This window comes from Leucoraja erinacea, chromosome 6 (assembly GCF_028641065.1).
Source record: "Leucoraja erinacea ecotype New England chromosome 6, Leri_hhj_1, whole genome shotgun sequence".
Lineage (NCBI taxonomy): Eukaryota > Metazoa > Chordata > Chondrichthyes > Rajiformes > Rajidae > Leucoraja > Leucoraja erinaceus.
Genome location: NC_073382.1, coordinates 8,389,348 through 8,410,587, shown reverse-complemented (window position 1 = coordinate 8,410,587; position 21,240 = coordinate 8,389,348). Strand labels below are relative to the sequence as shown.

General features: G+C 43.9%; 1 protein-coding gene across 3 annotated transcripts in view; it reads left to right on the top strand.

The window, feature by feature from the left end:
• Positions 1-21,240, top strand: part of LOC129697863 (CRACD-like protein) — a 178,529-nt gene that overhangs the window by 34,407 nt on the left and 122,882 nt on the right. The window contains exons 1-2 of one of the 3 annotated variants that reach the window (XM_055636554.1): positions 6,257-6,666; positions 6,982-7,061. The exons of 1 other annotated variant lie outside the window; for it this stretch is intronic. The gene's annotated coding sequence lies outside the window, so the exon portion shown is untranslated. Of the gene's footprint in view, positions 1-6,256; positions 6,667-6,981; positions 7,062-21,240 lie in introns of those variants that run through there. One more of the 3 variants, XM_055636553.1, reaches the window with a different exon arrangement.

Genomic DNA, 21,240 nt, shown 5'->3' with positions numbered 1-21,240 from the left:
GATCATAATCTTACCTCAAATGCGTACAAGGCCAATTTTCAAAGCGGATAGTAACTAGCCGTTCAGCTTGCACAGATATTAAGCAGCTGATCAACTAAGAACTTAAAATCCAGAATTCAAAGGGATTGGTGAATAGAAAAAGCACCGAAAACTGTCTCAATCCAGCCTGCAAATACATTTGAAAATATAGCATGTAAAATGTTCGGGACATATCTTATCCAATTCTCCAGGGAGATGAATTCATAAGATGTAGGAGTAGAATTAGGCCATTCGGCCCGTCAATTCTACTCCGCCATTTAATCATGGCTGATCTATCTTTCCCTCTCAACCCCATCTCCTGCCTTCTCCTCAAAACTCTGAGTTGATTTAAATGCAAGCTACCCATTCATACCCCATCAGCCATCTCCATGTCATTGATTCCAAGTGGCCTTTGTGTCAAAAAGATCATAAGTAGGATGGTAGGATGTACTTCAAAGTAGAATTGCAATGCTTCTTTCAGCAGCTGAATATATTTGAGACAATGTTATATGTACTTGCAACCGCTTGGTTAATCTCCTAGATGAGCATCGTAAATTATAGTAACTGGAACTTGTTATGTTACTTTGTTTCCTACATTCGGATCGTGCAAACACTTTGCAGAGAACTCGCTGTAATGGAGACATGCATCAGGAAAAAGAACGAAGATGGAGAGATGCATGTGCTTTGTGACAACAGTCCCAATAACTGGAGTATGAAAAGGGTTCAAACCCAATATGTTACCTGTTCCTTTTTTCCAGAGATGCTGCCTGACCCGCTGAATTATTCCAGCACTTTGTGTCTATCCCTGAAACAATGACCTCCATCTCACAAATCCATGCTGACAACTCCTGATAAACCCATGCTTTTCAAAATATGAATAAGTCCTTAGAATCTTCACCAATGATTTCCCTACCATTGATGAAAGGATCACCAGTCTGTAGTTTCCATCTTGTCCCTATTGCCCTTCTTAAACAAAGGGACAACTTTGGCTATTCTTGTGTCATCTACCACCTTGCCCATGGCTGCTGATGATATAAAGATGTCAAGGCCCCAGCAATTTCTTCCCTTGCCTCCCTCGGTATCCAGGGATTAATCACATGGGGCCCTGGGACTTGTTAATTTTATTAAACTTTCTTAATATACACAATACTCCCTTCTTAATTTCACCGTCATTTACATCGTATGGCCAGTGGGAGAATGGCCCTCACTCTGGTGATAGGTGGTCTGCTCTGTCTGGTCTCTGGTCCTCCTCCAAGGTCTTCCTACGGACTACGTACATCTCTAGCAAGACGCCTATAAGCTTTCCACTGGCGACTTCTGCAGGTTACCCAATGAAACAGAGCATCTAATCTTTTACTTGTCGAAACATTTACAGAATCAATGTTGGTAGATCACAGAGGCTTTCCAGTTGTTCCCTCTTCAAACCTCCAGTAGCAAAATGATGCAACTGAACACCCTGTAATGGTCCTGATGCTCTTAAGGGCCTGTCACACGAGCATGTGACATGCATGCGGCAAGCGCGACCAAACCGGAAGCGGGGGCCGCGCGGGAGGTCGAGTGAGTGACATGTAGTTCGAGCGAAGTCTGCGGGAAGTTCGCGCGTGACGTACGGAGTCGAGACGCTGCGCAAGCCCGTCGAGGCGGTGCGTATGGCATCGAGGCGGCTGCGGGCCGGTAGGCCGTTGCCGCGCGGAATTTTTTAACACGGACAGTTTTTCGGAGCCCCGCGCGGTGTCGGGACCAGCTCCGCACAACTCCATACGGCTCCGGCGATGGAAGTGGGACTGGCCCCGCGAGGCCGTACGGCTCAAGTAACCACGTTAGGTCGCGCTCGCCGCATGGAGTCGCATGCTCGTGGGACAGGCCATTTACTTTATGAGTCACTTTCATCCGGTTGTTAATGGGATATGGGAAAAGTTCAGTCCCGGAGCCCCCTAATCAACAACACTGTAAGGATGCTTTTACCAGATGTACCATATCGTCAATAGCATTGATGCTCAGGGGGGTATTGGGGTACAGGTCCATCGCTTACTGGAAGTGGCAACAGATGTGGATTGAGTGGTGAAGAAGATGTATGGCATGCTTGCCTTCATCAGTTGGGGGCATTGAGTAAACAAGCAGGGAAATAAAATGCTGCATTGTTAGGTGGCCTTTCTAAAAACATGTCCTAGCAGGATTTTGTAACACCACATGGTTTCGGGGTCATTGGCAGATGAGTTCCCTGTGTTAGTAGCCACATTATTTTCTTCTCTCGCAATGGCCCCTAAAAGCACACAGCACTGTTGTCTTTAGGGTATCAGGGAGCGTTGGCAAGAAATGTGTGTGTGTGGTAGGGAGCAGAGGGAGCATAGTCCTCCTCGAGAGGAAGATGGACTTGCAGTGGCTTCTTAATGGCACATGTGGGATGGTTTAGCTGTGAGAAGATCACATATGATGAGCATTCGATGGTTTGCAGGAGTTTGGTAGGATGAGGGGGAACCGCATTGAAACTCACTGAATAGAAATGATATTTCCACTGGTGGGAGCGTCTAGGACCAGAGGCCATAGCCTCAGAATAATAGGAAGTAACTTTAGAAAGGAGATGAGGAGGAATTTATTTAGTCGGGCGGTGGTGAATCTGTGAAATTCATTGCCACAGAAGGCTGTAGAGGCCGTCAATGGATATTTTATGGTGGAGATTGACAGAGGTTGATTAGAGTCATAGAGTGGTACAGCGTGGAAACAGGCCCTTCAGCCCAACTCGCTCCAAACCTCTCCTATCATGTACCTCTCTGACTGTTTCTTAAATGTTAGGTGGTCCCACCCTAAACTACCTCCTCTGGCAGCTTCTTCCATACACCCACCACCCTTTGTGTGAAAATGTTACCCCTCAGACTGTCACTAAATCTTCGTCCCTTCATCTTAAACCAATGTCCTCTGGTCCTCGATTCACCTACTTTGGGCAAGACTGTGCACTTACCCGATCCATTCCTCTCTTGAGCAAGGGTGACAGGGGTTATAGGGAGAAGGCAAGAGAATGGGGTTGAGAGGGAAGGATAGATCAGCCATGATTAAATGGTGGGGTAGACTTGATGGGCCAAATGACCTCATTCTGCTCCTGTGACAAAACTAATTTAGAACAGTGTATTAAATGTCCTCATCAAATCTTCTTCTATACATACAGAAACCGAATGCATGTCAATTTCTGAAGGGAATTTTATTTGTTAGATGTTGGAAAGAGGGATGGGTGGAAAGGCTGATTGCTTTGTTCTAAAGATCACATTGTAATTTTGTGATTCTCTTTGTGTACGTTGTGAAAAGTTGCGGTTGAATGAGTCAATCTTACCGCTTTTTGTTTAACCAAAATAAACTTTATTCAGAATTTAAAGAATGTACAAAACAATAACTGTGCAAAATTCCTCTGACCTTCTCAGAGGCTATACATACATTAATTAAAATTGTAATTAGTAATGTTCACAAAAAACATCTTTATACCAGGCACCCTTGCCACTCATGTGGTCCCCTTGCTTATGGCCGGACTCCTCAAAGTCTGAGCATATAAATAAATAAGAATCGGAGGTGAAAGATTTTCTGTCGGACATGTCATTAGGCCATTCGGCCCATCAGGTCTACTCTGCCATTCAATCATGGCTGATCTGTCTCTCCCTCCTTAACCCCATTCTCCTGCCTTCTCCCCAAAACCTCTGACACCTGTACTAATCGCAAATCTATATGTAAGAAGGAACTGCAGATGTTGGTTCAAACCGAAGATAGACACAAAAAGCTGGGGTAACTCAGCAGGGACAGGCAGCATCGCTGGAGAGAAGGAATGGGTGATGTTTCGGGTCGAGAGCCTTCTTCACACGAAGAATCTATCTATCTCTGCCTTAAAAATATCCACGGACTTGGCCTCTACAGAATTCCACAGATCCACCACCCTTCACAGAGAGCAGAGAGACTAGTCAAAATTTAGCAGAGCCCATTGTTCACTGACACGGCTGGAAGGCACCATTTAGTTTTCATCGTTGGGGAGAGTTAAATTATTCGGCCTCTTTAATTTTAGTTGGTCATCGACAGTTTGTTGTATTTAGCAGGCACGGCGTGCAAAGACAGGGACGGATCTGAAGCGGTTCGGCATGGGAAAGATTTCCATTCTGTGCATTGAATATGAAGGGGAATTCCCCACCCCCACCCGACCTAATGACAGCCACAAACAAGCCGTGCTTACGGGGCTGCTCAGAAGAGACATGTTATCAGTGGAGTGCAGTAGAGGGAGCTTCATTGTCTTCACTTCTGCTCTCCCTGTCCCCAATTATGTTTTATAGTGGCAGTAAGCATCTAACATGGGAAAATGTTCTCCACATCAAATCTACATGCTGAAGAACTAAAGAAAAGTGCCAAACAAAATTTCTATTTGAAATCAGATCGATTCTTGATTCAGACGGGTGTGGGGGGTTATGGGGAGAAGGCAGGAGAATGGGGTTAGGAGGGAGAGGTGGAGTAGACTTGAAGGGCCGAATGGCCTAATTCTGCTCTTATGACCATTTTTCCCCCACCAAAACAGTTGTTTAAAAATAAATAAGATCCGTCTAATTTTACATTTGCATTCGTACAGAATTCCATATTTATTATTTCTCAGTACCATTTCACTCAGATGATGTTATTTATCAAACATTTTCTTGTATATACAGCACACAATGTTTTATTTTTTAGTTTTAGAGATACAGTGCGGAAATACCGAGTCCGACCAGCGATCAGCCCGTACACTAACACTATACTACACAATAGGGACAATTTACAATTGTATCCAAGTGAATTGCCCTACAAACCCTGTACATCTTTGGAATGTGGGAGGAAACCGGAGCACCCGGAGAAAACCCACGCAGTAACAGGGAGAACGTGCAAACTTTGCAAACGTGCAAACGCTCTTCCAGGGAGATGCTAAATGCATTTCGTTGTCTCTGTACTGTGCACTGACAATGACAATTAAAATTGAATCTGAATCTGTATCAGCACCTGAGGTCGGGATTGAACCAGGGTCTCTGGCGCTGTAAAACAGCAGCTCTACTACTGCGCCACTGTGCTGCCCTTAACGTCATTTTAAATGAGGCACTGAAAACCATCCACACATCTTACGAAAGGACACAAAGTGCTGGAGTAACTCAGCAGGTCAGGCAGCTTCTCTGGAGAACATAGATGTGTATTAACCAGCATCTGTAGATCCTGGTTTCTACACAGGCCTTACTAAGTATCTAATTTATACATATATATATATATAGACAAATACAAATAAAACACCAGAGAACTGCAGCCCATAATACTGCCTTTTGTCTTTTCTGCAGGCTCTGGTGAGACCACATCTGGAGTATTGTGTACAGTTTTGGTCTCGTAATTTGAGGAAGGACATCCTTGTGATTGAGGCAGTGCAGCGTAGGTTCATGTGATTGATCCCTGGGATGGCGGGACTGTCATATGAGGAAAGATTGAAAAGACTAGGCTTGTAGTCACTGGAGTTTAGAAGGATGAGGGGCAGGATCTTATAGAAACATATAAAATTATAAAAGGACTGGACAAGCTAGATGCAGGAAAAATGTCCCCAATGTTGGGCGAGTCCAGAACCAGGGGCCACAGTCTTAGAATAAAGGGGAGGCCATTTAAGACTGAGGTGAGAAAAAACCTTTTTCACCCAGAGAATTGTGAATTTGTGGAATTCCCTGCCACAGAGGGCAGTGGAGGCCAAATCACTGGATGGATTTAAGAGAGAATTAGATAGAGCTCCAGGGGCTAGTGGAGTCAAGGGATATGGGGAGAAGGCAGGCACGGGTTATTGATAGGGGACGATCAGCCACGATCACAATGAATGGCGGCGCTGGCTCGAAGGGCTGAATGGCCTCCTCCTGCACCTATATTCTATGTTTCTACATTTCTATATGTGCAATTAAATATGGGCAAAAACATTCATGAATTGAATCTTTTAATTAGACTGTTTTGTAGCTTCCTCGGGGGCTAATTGTTTAGTTACAGAAACTCTCATTCTGATAAAATAGTTTGGCTGAAAATATGTACCTTATCACTCCAGTAAGTGAGTCTAAAGTCATTTTTACCCATCCAGCCCGGCATCCTGTGTATGCCTATATGCAGCCCGTTATATTTAAAAACACGTCTATTGTATCTCTCTGAGATCAGTTTAAGGAGGGTGAGGTTGGATATACATCTTTTGTGTGTGTGTGTTTTAATATGTCACTGCAATTTTAGCGGCTGGGATGCATTACTCTCATCTGTGGAGACGAAGAGTAAACGTGACCCTGAATGAACTCCATTGCCACAGAGTGACAATAGAAAAACACTAATTGAAAAATGCCTTAATGTGGTTGTCACTGCTGCGGGCTGGAAGGAAGCTGCTTGTCGGTTCGAGATACCCCTTGGGACGTGAATTAGCTGGTGCAATCTGGATTTTCAGGAATAAGGGGGTAATTAGCCCACGCTTACCAACACCGTTTCTGCAAGTCCTTCGAAACATCTGTGCCGCAAGTCTAACACTTTTGTGCTTGGTTGGAAGTTTGGTGTTTGTTGCTGGCCGAGATAACCTTTGCGTTGTATTTCAATGCAAGGGAGAGACGGCGCTGCCCCGGCAGTCCCGGGTAGATGCAAACTTATCTAAGAATTCAGGTCAGAATCGCCCTGTTTCCTAGCAACACTGGGGCAGTAATGGGGTTTTGTTTTCCTCTCCCCTCCTGCCTGACAGAAAGAATCGTGCAGCGGGAGGGAGGGAGAGAGGGATGGGATCGTTTGGTGCTGTGCTCCGGGCATAGTGAATCAAACGGCGCTCACTCGCTCGCTCGCTGTGTGTCAGAGGCAGCATTGTCCTGTTTCACAGCCGAGGGATAAGGAGCTTAACCGAGTGCAGACACCACCCCAGCTGGGAAGTAGTTATTTACTCCAGGACACATCGCTCATCTATTACTCGCTACGGTTTTTTTGCAGATGGAAATCACACGAGGAGGTTTTTGTTCAAAAACACGCGCCTGGTGTAGCATTTGGACCCAGTAACCCATTAGAATCTGGTAAGGGGCAAAATAAATATGTATATCGTGCAATGGGAACTGATTAACATTGTCGTAAATCTGTTTTATTGAATGACTTGGAAAGAGATGCTGCTGTTGGGGGGGGATTCATGTTGCATTTTTTTTGTTCTTACTGTGGTGGCGAACTTACAGTGTTCCTCATTTTAAAAATTGCAAAGGTTTGGCAAGTGTGAAGGAACAAAGAAGCGAACAATATCCACAGTCTATCATCATTTCGTGTGGTAATAGATACACCATGGGCTCTTTCCAGCATTAATTAAAGCGTGTCTGCTTACTGGAAGTATTTAACCAACGGAACACAATACTCCATATTTATATTTCCGAATTACTATGTGTGATATAGCTTGATAATTGAGTTTTATTCCTGCTCTCTGGAACTCAAAATGATAATTTTTTATTATTATTTTCTGCACTATTTTACATAGTCATAGAGTAATACAGTGTGGAAACGGGCCCAACTTGCCCACACCGGCCAACATGCCCCAGCTACACTAGTCACACCTGCCTGCGTTTGGTCCATATCCCTCCAAACCCGTCTTATCCATGTACCTGTCTAACTGTTTCTTAAATGTTGGTCTAGTCCCTGCCTCAGCTACCTCCTCTGGCAGCTTGTTCCATACACCCACCACCCTTTGTGTGAAAAGGTTACCTCTCAGATCCCTATTAAGTATTTTCCCCTTAACCTTAAATCTATGCCCTCTCGTCCTCGATTCACCTACTCCGGGAAAGAGACTCTGTGCATCTACCCAATCTATTCCTCTCATGATTTTATACGCCTCAATAAGATCACCCCTCATCCTCTTGTGCTCCTATGAATAGAATCCCAGCCTACTCAACCTCTCCCGGTAGCTCAGACCCTCAGGCCTGGCAACATCCTTGTACAGTAAATCTTCTCTGTACCCTTTCCAGTTTGCCAACATTCTTTCCTATAATGTGGTGCCAGGAACTGAACACAATACTCTAAATGCAGTCTCACCAACATCTTGTACAACTGCAACACAACCTCCCAACTTCTATACTCAATGCACTGACTGATGAAGGCCAATGTTCCAAACACCTTTTTTCACCACCCTATGTACCTGTGACTCTACCTTAAAGGAACCATGCACCTGCACTCCTAGATCAAAGGTAAAGCATACTCCTAGAAGGGGTACAAAAAGAGGTACTCCTAGATCACTCTGTTCCACAACACTTCCTAGAGGTCTACCATTCACTGTGTAGGTCCTGCCCATGTTAGACTTCTCAAAATGCAACACCTCACACTTCTCTGTATTATTTCCATCAGCCATTCTTCAGCCCACCTGGCCAATCGATCCAGATCCTGCTGCAATTTTTCACAATCATCTTCACTATCTGTAAAACCACCCACTTTTGTATCATCTGCAAACTTGCTAACCTTGCCATGTATATTCTCATCCAAATCATTGATATAGATGACAAACAGTTACGGGTCCAGCACTGAACCCTGAGGCACATCACTAGTCACAGGCCTCCAGTCCGTGAAGCAACCTTCCACCATTACCCACTGCTTCCTTCCATGAAGTCAATTTTCTATCCATTCAGCTATCTCTCCTTGCATCCCATGCGATCTAACCCTCTAGAGCGGAACCTTGTAGAATGCTTTGCTGAACTCCATATATACAACATCTACAGCTCTGCCCATATCTACTATTTTGGTCACGTCTACAAAAAATAGAATCACAATTGTGAAACACGACCTCCCATGTACAAACTCATGCTGACTATCCCTAATCAGCCCTCGTCCATCTAAATGCCTGTATATCCTATCCCTCAGGATACCATCTACGAACTTTACAACTACAGATGTTAAGCTCACTGGCCTATAGTTCCCAGCATTTTCCCTACAGCCCTACTTGAATAGAGGCACAACATTTGCAACCCTCCAGTCTTCCATATTGTAGTTGTTCTCGTTAGGATAAGCAATAAAGGATATTAACATTGTAAACTTTATTTCTTATTAAGTGAGACAAAATTAAAATCTTATCTTCCATAATCAGCTCAAAGCATCTTGAGGTATAAAAGCACCCAAACAGGCCCTTCAGCCTAATTCATCCATGCTGACCACGATGCACCATCTAAACTAATCCCATTTGGCCCATATCCCTCTGTGTGAAAACAATTGCCCCTCAGGTTCCTATTAAATCTTTCCCCTCTCACCTTAAGCCTATGTCTCCTGGTTCTTGATTCTCATACTCTGCTTAAAAGACTGTGCATTCACCCTATCAATCCCCCTCATGATTGTATACACCTCATAGGAGACCCCCCCTTATCTCCTGCGATCTAAGGCATAAAGTCTCAGCTTGCCCAATATCTCCCTGTAGCTCAGAGCCTCGGGTCCTATCAACATCCTCGTAAATCTATATATATATAGTATAAATGATTCCAGAATCAGATAGATAAACAGCGGAGTGGATGGACTTGGGATCCAAAACTATAGGGCACCTGAGGTGAGAGTTGCTCCCATGCAAAGCACACCAATGATAGGGACATGGGAGGTGTTGTGTCTTGTAAAGGGCAAGGACATCAGTCTGAAGAAGGGTCTCGAGCCGAAACATCACCCATTCCTTCTCTCCAGGGATGCTACCTGTCCTGCTGAGTTACTCCTGCATTATGTGTCTATCATCGGTTTAAACCAGCATCTGCAGATCCTTCCTTCACAAGAGGGATGTTCCTTCAGTATGGGATTGGGATGTATGAAAGAAATTCTCCTGGACATTCAAAGTGATGTTTCAAGATTGCAATTGTAAATAGTGCAAAATAGTAAAAGGGAGATGGAGACAGACGCGAGAAAATGCAAATGCTGGAATGGTGAGAAGAGCACAGTGCTGGAGTAAAGAGGGTAAAGGTTAAGCTAATCAACATCAAACACTAATCTCAAGGTCGCAAACAGTCCTTGGGGATTCTCCTGCCGCCATTACTTCAGGTCAAGTCAGACAGATCTTCAAGCATCACCAGGCTGTCGAATCACACTTTGCAATCACACGTGTGTCCACTCCACACTGCACAGGTTTTGCGTTAGTGCTTTTGCATTAGTGAAGGTTATTAGACCGGGTGAGTGGAGGCATGCAATCCATTCAAGACATCGTGGAGTTGAGTCTAGTTTATTGTCACGTGTACTGAGGTACAGTGAAAAGCTTTTGTCGCTTGCAAACCAGTCAGCGGAACAAAAAATAAGCTTGATACTAACAAATAAAGTTTAATGCTAACTTGTAATTAGCTGATGGGTGAGATGCCTAGAGAGACATGTCAGATAAATGGGTGGCTGAATGACACTGGGGTACAGGGAGAAAGGTGTGAAGCAAAGTCTGTGCTAAACACTTTGCTGGTGTGTGTTTAGGAAAATCTAGGCTCTCTCGTCATAGGAATCTACGATGGGAATGATATAATTAGGAGGCTTGTGACTTTGTAAAATAAGTACATGGACACAAAGTGCTGGAGTAACTCAGCGGGTCAGGCAGCATTTATTGAGAACATGGATAGGTGACGTTTTGGGTCGATACGCTTCTTCAGAACCAGTACTCACAGTAACTGGACATATTTTGTCGGACCATATAACCATGTATATAACCTTTAATATATACAAGGTCAATAAAAATGTTGGAGAAACTCAGCGGGTGAGGCAGCATCTATGGAGCGAAGGAAATAGACAATGTTTCGGGTCGAGGCCCTTCTTCAGACTGATGTGAGGGTGGGGGGGGGGGGGAAGAAGAAAGGAAGAGGCGGAGACAGTGGGCTGACTTTCTCCTCCCCTTCTCAGTTCTCCCTCAGCCCACTGTCACCACCTCTTCCTTTCTTCTTCCCCACCCTAATAGGTGTAGGAGTAGGCCATTTGGCCCTTCGAGCCAGCACCGCCATTCAATATGATCATGGCTGATCATCCCCAATCTGTACCCCGTTCCTGCTTTCTCCCCTTATCCCTTGATTCCGTTAGCCCTAAGAGTTATATCCAACTCTCTCTTGAAAACACCCAGTGAATTGGTCTCCACTGCCTTCTGTGGCAGAGAATTCCACAGATTCACAACTCTCTGGGTGAAAAAGCTTTTCCTCATCTCAGTCCTAAATAGCCTACCCCTTATTCTTAAATTGTGATCCCTGGTTCTGGACTCTCCCAACAATGGGGGAAAATAATTCCTGCATCTAGCCTGTCGAATTCTTTAAGAATTTTTTTTATGTTTCTATGAGATCCCCTCTCATTGGCCTTTGAACCTTCTGAGTGCCATTGAGAAATTGGACCAACAAAATTGTGACGAGTTGCTATCTTTGTTTTCTGAGAATTTAGTTAGTGCGAACACCCAGCTCTTTGCAAGGTGCAGTTTCCCCCGCATACTATCTTTAGCTGTTCCGTTGACACGTTTTGCACTCAGTTCCTTTCTGCTCCATCGCGGTGGTTAATCTCCACAAGTTCTTGATTTGTATTAAAGATAGTGTCAGCAGGATTCTGCATGAAACTTCCTGACTTCGAAAATTAATGCCTCTGTCGGAGAAACAGAGAGCAGTGCAGCATAGGAGCTTGCCCTGTGGCCCGCTATGTCCGTGCCGAACATAAACTCATCTCTTACGCCTGCTTATAATCCATATCTCTGAATTCACTGGAGATTCATATGCCTTTCCAACAGGCACTCAAACATCACTATAGTATCTGCCCCCACCGTCACCCCTGGCAGTGCCGTGAAAGGCATCCACCCATCCAGTGTATAAAAAACGTACCCCACACATCTCATTTAAACTTTTCTCCTCTCAGTGGTGCAGCGGTTGAGTTGCTGCCATACAGCGCCAGGCACCCGGGTTCGATACTGACTATGCGTGCTGTCTGTACGGAGTCTGCACGTTCTCCCTGTGACCACGTGGGTTTCCTCCGGGTACTCCAGTTTCCTCCCACATTCCAAAGACGTGCAGGTTTGTAGGTTAAATGTGTGGGAAATTGGCTTCTGTAAAATTGCCCCTAGTGTGTAGGATAGAGCGAGGCAATGGGTTGGTTGGCACGGACATGGTGGGCATGCTGTATAATTTAACTAAACTAAACTAAACTAAACTAAACTAAACTCAAACTAACCTATCAGAGGAAGAGGACTTAACTTTCTGGTGCCTTTCCCCACAGTGGAAATGTTTGATTCTGCTGTGGGGGGACGTTTGTGTTGAACTCTATAATGTGTTGTGTCCATTTTCTATATTTTTTGTAACCTTTTTCTATGGTATGGAAACTTATTATCTATTTTATGTAAAGCACTTTGGTGTCAATGCGAGTTGACTTCAAACGTGCTATATCAATAAAACTTACTTACTCTCAAACTAAACTAACCTATTAAACCTCTTCCCATCAGAACTGCCCCCTCCATCGACTCCTTTAAGTCAAGACTAAAAACTTATCTATACTCCCAAGCCTTTCCTGACGTCCACTGAGCGAGGGCTATATGTATATATGTATGTAGTTTGTTTGTTTCTACTATTCTTATAACAAATGTAAAGCACTTTGGCCAATGAGAGTTGTTTTTTTAAAAGTGCTATATAAATAAATGTGACTTGACTTGACTAAACTAGACAGCTGGGTTAACCATATAACCATATAACAATTACAGCACAGAAACAGGCCATCTCGGACCTTCTAGTCTGTGCCGAACACTTATTTTCCCCTAGTCCCATCTACCTGCACTCAGACCAAAACCCTCCATTCCTTTCCCGTCCATATAACTATCCAATTTATTTTTAAATGATAAAATCGAACCTGCCTCCACCACTTCCACTGGAAGCTCATTCCACACAGCCACCACTCCCTGAGTAAAGAAGTTCCCCCTTATGTTACCCCTAAACTTCTGTCCCTTAATTCTCAAGTCATGTCCTCTTGTTTGAATCTTCCCTACTCTCAGTGGGAAAAGCTTATCCACGTCAACTCTGTCTATCCCTCTCATCATTTTAAAGACCTCTATCAAGTCCCCCCTTAACCTTCTGCGCTCCAAAGAATAAAGACCTAACTTGTTCAACCTTTCTCTGTAACTTAGTTGCTGAAACCCAGGCAACATTCTAGTAAATCTCCCCTGTACTCTCTCTATTTTGTTGACATCCTTCCTATAATTAGGCGACCAAAATTGTACACCATACTTCAGAATTGGCCTCACCAATGCCTTGTACAATTTTAACATTACATCCCAACTTCTATACTCAATCCTCTGATTTATATAGGCCAGCACACCAAAAGCTTTCTTTACCACCCTATTTCGTTGTCAATGCATTTCGTTGTCTCTGTAGATGACAATGACAATTAAATTGAATCTGAATCTGATTCCACCTTCAGGGAACTGTGCACAGTTATTCCTAGATCCCTAGTTCAACTGCATTCCTCAATTCACTACCATTTACCATGTACATCCTATTTTGATTTGTCCTGCCAAGGTGTAGCACCTCACACTTATCAGCATTCAAGGATGGGGATTTCTCGACGTCTGATATAACCTCAGTGAAACAGATGAACTTGCTCAGGGGTTTCCCAGAGTGGAGGTTGGGACAGTGCTCTCCCTGACTGCAGCGTAGAGTCATAGAACATTAAGGGCGGCACAGTGGCAGACTTGCTGCCTTGCAGCGCCAGAGACCCGGGTTCAATCCTGACCAATAGACAATAGGTGCAGGAGTTGGCCATTCATTCCTTCGAGTCAACACCGCCATTCAATGTGATTATGGCTGATCATCCCCAATCAGTACCCCGTTACTGCCTTCTCCCCAAATCCCCCTGACTCCGCTATCTTTAAGAGCCCTCTCTCTTGAAAGTATCCAGAGAACCGGCCTCCACTGCCGTCTGATTGGTGAATTGATAGGATAGGTTTAGAAGGTTATGGGCCAAAGGGCCTGTTTCCACGCTCTGTAGCTGTATGCCTTTTATATATACGTAGTAGATGTTGACGAGAGAATATTGGGATCGGTGAGATTCCCTAAACCTGTGGAATGTAGAAAATAACCAGCCTCTGAGTAGCATTACTGAAACATAGAAACATCAGGTGTGATAGAATTGGAGGGGCAAGAGGTGGAGGTGTTGCATTGCTTATCAGGGAAGATATTACAGCAGTGCTTTGGCAGGATAGATTAGAGGGCTCGTCTAGGGAGGCTATTTGGGTGGAACTGAGAAGTGGGAAAGGTGTAGCAACACTTATAGGGGTGTATTATAGACCGCCAAATGGGGAGCGAGAATTGGAAGAACAAATATGTAAGGAGATTGCAGATATTAGTAGTAAGCACAAGGTAGTGATTGTGGGAGATTTCAATTTTCCACACATAGACTGGGAAACACATTCTGTAAATGGGCTGGATGGTTTGGAGTTTGTAAAATGTGTGCAGGATAGTTTTTTGCAACATTACATAGAAGTACCTACTAGAGAAGGGGCGGTACTGGACCTCCTGTTAGGAAATGAGATGGGTCAGGTGGCAGAGGTATGCGTTGGGGAACAGTTCGGGTCCAGTGATCACAATACCATTAGTTTCAATATAATTATGGAGAGGGACAAAACTGGACCTAGGGTTGAGATTTTTGATTGGAGAAAGGCTAACTTTGAGGAGATGCGAAAGGATTTAAAAGGAGTAAATTGGGACAGTTTGTTTTATGGGAAAGATGTGGAAGAGAAATGGAGTACATTTAAAGGTGAAATTTTAAGAGTACAGAATCTTTATGTCCCTGTTCGGTTGAAAGGAAATCGTAAAAATTGTAAAGAGCCATGGTTTTCAAGGGAAATTGGACACTTGGTTCGGAAAAAAGAGGGAGATCTACAATAATTATAGGCAGCATGGAGTAAATGAGGTGCTTGAGGAGTATAAAGAATGTAAAAAGAATCTTAAGAAAGAAATTAGAAAAGCTAAAAAAAGATATGAGGTTGCTTTGGCAAGTAAGGTAAAAGTAAATCCGAAGGGTTTCTACCGCTATATTAATAGCAAAAGGATAACGAGGGATAAAATTGGTCCATTAGAGAGTCAGAGTGGACAACTATCTGCAGAGCCAAAAGAGATGGGGGAGATATTGAACAGTTTCTTTTCTTCGGTATTCACCAAGGAGAAGGATATTGAATTATGTGAGGTAAGGGAAACAAGTAGAGTAGCTATGGAAACTATGAGGATCAAAGAAGAGGAAGTACTGACACTTTTGAGAAATATAAAAGTGGATAAGTCTCCAGGTCCGGACAGGATATTCCCTAGGACATTGAGGGAAGTTAGTGTAGAAATAGCAGGGGCTATGGCAGAAATATTTCAAATGTCATTAGAAACGGGAATAGAGCCGGAGGATTGGCGTACTGCGCATGTTGTTCCATTGTTTAAAAAGGGGTCTAAGAGTAAACCTAGCAATTATAGACCTGTTAGTTTGACGTCAGTGGTGGGCAAATTAATGGAAAGAATACTTAGAGATAATATATATAAGCATCTGGATAAACAGGGTCTGATTAGGAACAGTCAACATGGATTTGTGCCTGGAAGGTCTTGTTTAACTAATCTTCTTGAATTTTTTGAAGATGTTACTAGGGAAATTGACGAGGGTAAATAAGTGGATGTTGTCTATATAGACTTTAGTAAGGCCTTTGACAAGGTTCCTCATGGAAGGTTGGTTAAGAAGGTTCAATGGTTGGGTATTAATGGTGGAGTAGCAAGATGGATTCAACAATGGCTGAATGGGAGATGCCAGAGAGTAATGGTGGATGGTTGTTTGTCAGGTTGGAGGCCAGTGACGAGTGGGGTGCCACAGGGATCTGTGTTGGGTCCACTGTTGTTTGTCATGTACATCAATGATCTGGATGATGGTGTGGTAAATTGGATTAGTAAGTATGCAGATGATACTAAGATAGGTGGGGTTGCGGGTAATGAAGTAGAGTTTCAAAGTCTACAGAGAGATTTATGCCAGTTGGAAGAGTGGGCTGAAAGATGGCAGATGGAGTTTAATGCTGATAAGTGTGAGGTGCTACATCTTGGCAGGACAAATCAAAATAGGACGTACATGGTAAATGGTAGGGAATTGAAGAATGTAGGTGAACAGAGGGATCTGGGAATAACTGTGCACAGTTCCCTGAAAGTGGAATCTCATGTAGATAGGGTGGTAAAGAAAGCTTTTGGTGTGCTGGCCTTTATAAATCAGAGCATTGAGTATAGAAGTTGGGATGTAATGTTAAAATTGTACAAGGCATTGGTGAGGCCAATTCTGGAGTATGGTGTACAGTTTTGGTCGCCTAATTATAGGAAGGATGTCAACAAAATAGAGAGAGTACAGAGTAGATTTACTAGAATGTTGCCTGGGTTTCAGCAACTAAATTACAGAGAAAGGTTGAACAAGTTAGGGCTTTATTCTTTGGAGCGCAGAAGGTTAAGGGGGGACTTGATAGAGGTTTTTAAAATGATGAGAGGGATAGACAGAGTTGACGTGGAAAAGCTTTTCCCACTGAGAGTAGGGAAGATTCAAACAAGGGGACATGACATGAGAATTAAGGGACTGAAGTTTAGGGGTAACATGAGGGGGAACTTCTTTACTCAGAGTGGTGGCTGTGTGGAATGAGCTTCCAGTGAAGGTGGTGGAGGCAGGTTCGTTTTTATCATTTAAAATAAATTGGATAGTTATATGGATGGGAAGGGAATGGAGGGTTATGGTCTGAGCGCAGGTATATGGGACTAGGGGAGATTATGTGTTCGGCACGGACTAGAAGGGTCGAGATGGCCTGTTTCCGTGCTGTAATTGTTATATGGTTTATTATATGGTTTATAGAAAATAGGTGCAGGAGGAGGCCATTCGGCCCTACGAGCCAGTACTGCCATTCATTGTGATCATGGATGATCATCCACAATCAGTAACCCGTACCTGCCCTCCCTAAACCCCTTGATTCCGCTAGCCCCAAGAGCTCCATCTAACTCTCTTTTAAATTCATCCAGTGACTTGGCCTTCGCTGCCCTCTGTGGCAGAGAATTCCACAAATTCACAACTCTCTGGCTGAAAATGTTTTTTCTCATCTCAGTTTTAAATGGCCTCCCCTTTATTCTTAGACAGTGGCCCCTGGTTCTGGACTCTCCCAACATATTGGAAACATTTTTCCTGCATCTAGCTTGCCCAGTCCTTTTATAATTTTATACATGTTTCTATAAGATGGCCCCTCATCCTTCTAAATTCCAGTGAAAACATGCCCAATCTTTCCAATCTTTCCTCGTATGACAGTCCCCACCATCCCGGGGATTAACCTCGTGAACCTACGCTGCACTCGCTCAATAGCAAGGATGTCCTTCCTCAAATTAGGAGACCAAAACTGCACACAATACAATACGCCAGATGTGGTCTCATCAGGGCCCTGTACAACTGCAGGAGGACCTCTTTACTCCTGTACTCTCATTATGAAGGCCAACATGCCATTAGCTTTCTTCACTGTCTGCCCCAGTTGAGACAGTGAGTCACATTTTAATAATTATTTATCAATATATAAATACATTCCTGTAATTTGATATTGGAATGTATATTTACATAGAACATGTACATAGAACAGTACACTAATGGAACCAGTCCTTTGGCCCATTATGCCTGTTAAACGAATCTCCTCTGTATGTACATGATCTATATCCCTCCATTCCCTGCACTCCCATATGCCTATCTAAAAACCTCCTAAATGCCACTATCATATCTGCTTCCACCACCACTACCAGCAGTATCTTCCAAGCACCAACCATGCTCTGTGTAAATAAAAACTTTCCCCACATCCCCTTTGAATGTTTCACCTTTCACCTTAAAGCTATACCATCCGGTCTTTGCAATTTCCACCATGGGAAAATGATTCTGACAGTCTACCCGCTCTATGCATTTCATACCTTGCTAAACTTCCATCAGTTCTCTGTGTCCCTCTAGTTCTTGATTCCCCTACTCTGGGTAAAAGATTCTGTGCATTCTCCCTTTCGATTTCTCTCAAGACTTTATACATCTTCTTTGCACACTTTCGAGCTGAATGGCATCTTTATTGTAGCAGAGAGACCAGAATTGAACACAGTACTCCAAGTGCAGTCTTGCTATTGTCTTGTGCAACTTTAACGTAACGTTGCAACTTCTGGACTCGGTCCCTTGACTGATGTGGGCCAATATGCCAAACATCTTTTTCACTACCTTATCTATCTGCTGTACCACCTTCTGGGAATTATGCACCAGTACTCCTAGATCCCTATGCTCTACAAAACTACCCGGGGCCTCACTGTTCACTTTGAAGGTCCTGCCATGGTATGACTTCCTAAATCCCACTTGGTAAGAATTCTGCAGAGCAACAAAATAATCTGCTGGAGGTAATCAGTGAGTCGAGCAGCATCTATGGGGAGTGGGTGGGAGGGGTGGGGGGAGAGGGTTTATCAACATTTCTGATGCAAAGCTTTGACCTGAAACATCGACAATTCCTTCCCTCTCACAGATGCTGCTCAGCCTGCTGAGTTCCCACAGCAAATTACTTGTTGCTGACATTATCTGATATGTTCAGTGAACATACACTGAGTCAATATTGCAGCCACGCTGAATCTAGTGGAGAAATGTTGCTAATGCCGAACCTGTGTAGCCGCGGGACCCTCTGAACAGCAATTTCCTGGAGTCGGTGTTGACATGGAGGCGGCAGAAGTTACTATCTGACTTGGTTCTTTTATTAAGAGGGAAATGATGGCTTCTCTGATCTAACTACTAATATGCAGGATCTCACAGCTGGTCTTGACTTCCTCCGCAGGATAATTTCCTCTAACCATTTACATAGATTTAATCATCAGATCTCCCTCGATGATTATTTTTAATAAACAATCTTTAAAGAGTGCAATTATTGTTTGACCAGAAATTGCAATCGCAAAGGAAACATCACCGCCATGTTTTGCAATTTTACTAAAACAGAAAGACCAACTAAATTCCTTTCCCCCTCCGCCCATCCCCATATTAGTCCAGCTCATTCCACATTAACAGTAAAAGGGATTATTTTTTTTCCAGGAGGATTGGGAAGGGATTACTCCAAAATTGGCGAAGTCTGTTTTCTGCTCTGCTTATAGGCCAAAGGGTGAACGGCCAGGTTTTTGATGTTAACTGAAAGGAGATGTATATAAAGTTTACCCTTTGCTTTTCCTGGAGGCTAGAGGAATTCAAATTAAAATGTAATTAGTGTGAGACAATGAGTTAAAAGCTACCGAGGTCGATGATGGAATGCCATGTAGCAGCTCCTAATTATGAGACTACGCAACAAACAAGCCAGAGGGGAATTGTGCGAGAGGTTAGATAAAGGTTGGATGTAAAGAGTGAAACAGCTGCCAGGGTTTTACAGTATTTGTCTTTCTCAGGCATTGTTCGGATTCACTCCAAGTTCAACTTTCTTTTGAGTAGAGGAAGGGACTGCAGATGCTGGTTTAAACCGAAGATAGACACAAGAAGCTGGAGTAACTCAGCGGGACAGGCAGCATCTCTGGAGAGGCGTTTCGGGTCGAGAACTCCGATGTTGGGGAAGTCCAGGACAAGGGGTCACAGTTTAAGGATAAGGGGGAAATCCTTTCGGACCGAGATGAGAAAAACATTTTTCACACAGAGTGGTGAATCTCTGGAATTCTCTGCCACAGAAGGTAGTTGAGGCCAGTTCATTGGCTATATTTAAGAGGGAGTTAGATGTGGCCCTTGTGGCTAAAGGGATCATGGGGTTTGGAGAGAAAGCAGGAACAGGATACTGAGTTGGATGATCAGCCATGATCATATTGAATGGCGGTGCAGGCTCGAAGGGCCGAATGGCCTTCTCCTGCACCTATTTTCTATCTTTCTATGTTTCTATGAGGCACTTCTTCAGACCGACACAAAGTGCTGGAGTAAAGAAGGGTCTCGACCCGAAACGTCACCCATTCCTTCTCTCCAGAGATGCTGCCTGTCCCGCTGAGTTGAGGGCCTGTTCCACTTGGGTGTCATTTGTGCCTCATTTACGTGCCATCCTTCTTCTTTCTTTTTCTTTTTTATTTTGTATGGATTTATTGACATTTAATCTATTCAATTGTTTAATCAATCTCTGTAAAGCACTTTGGTTCAAAGTGATTTTGTTTAAAAGTGCTATATAAATAAATATTATTATTATTATTATTATTATTATTATCCTAAAAATTGGTTGGCGTGCTGTGATGCGTGGTGGCTTACGCAGTGACCGTGGTAATGCACGGTGTTTCCCTATCGCTCCAGGATTTTGGAATGTTCAAAATCCTCGTGCGACCTGTGTGACATATCCCTTGCGTATGCTGACGTACTGATGGCGTACGGTGACGTACTGATGGCGTACGTGTAGCACGTGGGGACGCATGGTTACGCACAGTGACGCACGAACATTGCCTATGCTAATTTATTATGTGTCGCCGTGCGTCAATGTCCGCAACCATGCGTCGCCGTGTACGCCGTCGGCGCCCCATTTGCACGTCATTTGAGCGCCGCACCACGTGATCACCTGGGTATAAAACGCTTTGAAAAACTGTCACTGAGATAATCCTTGCCACGGAGATCGGACTAAAATAACAGCACAGTGTGAACGACATCGCAATGACTCCCAAAAGAAGCATGGCCGTCAAAAGCAAAGCGCGCGACTTTCGTACTGCGAGACTATTTTCGCACGACAGTGGGACAGACCCTTTACTACAACTTTTTGTGTCTTATCTTTTTAGTGAATGGATTATCTGTTTTACATCACAAAGGCTACGGTGGAGTTGGGTGGGGATTGGGTACTGCATCGGAGAGCTGGGGGGGGGGGGGGGGGGGCTTCAGTGGGCTGGGATGGAGATCAGTAAATGCAAAAGATAGGCACAGAGTGCTGGAGTAACACAGCAGATCAGGCAGCATCTCTGGAGAAAAAGGATGGGTAACATTTTGGGTCGGGTCCTTTCTGCAGCCCAACACTAATTGCTGGTGTAAAGAAGAATCCCGTCCCGAAAAGTCAACCATCCTTTTTCTCCAGAGATGCTGCCTGACCCGTTCAGTTACTCCAGCACTTTGTGTCTAGCTTTGTATAAACCAGCATCTGCAGTTCCTTTTGTAAATACATGGTTTTACAACACAGAGAATGATCAGGGCCCTTGTTCTACACCACATGTCTATTGACATACCAAGTCCATCCAGACCTTTTCTCCATCTACACATATCCCGTTTGCCCGCCCACAATGTCAGGGT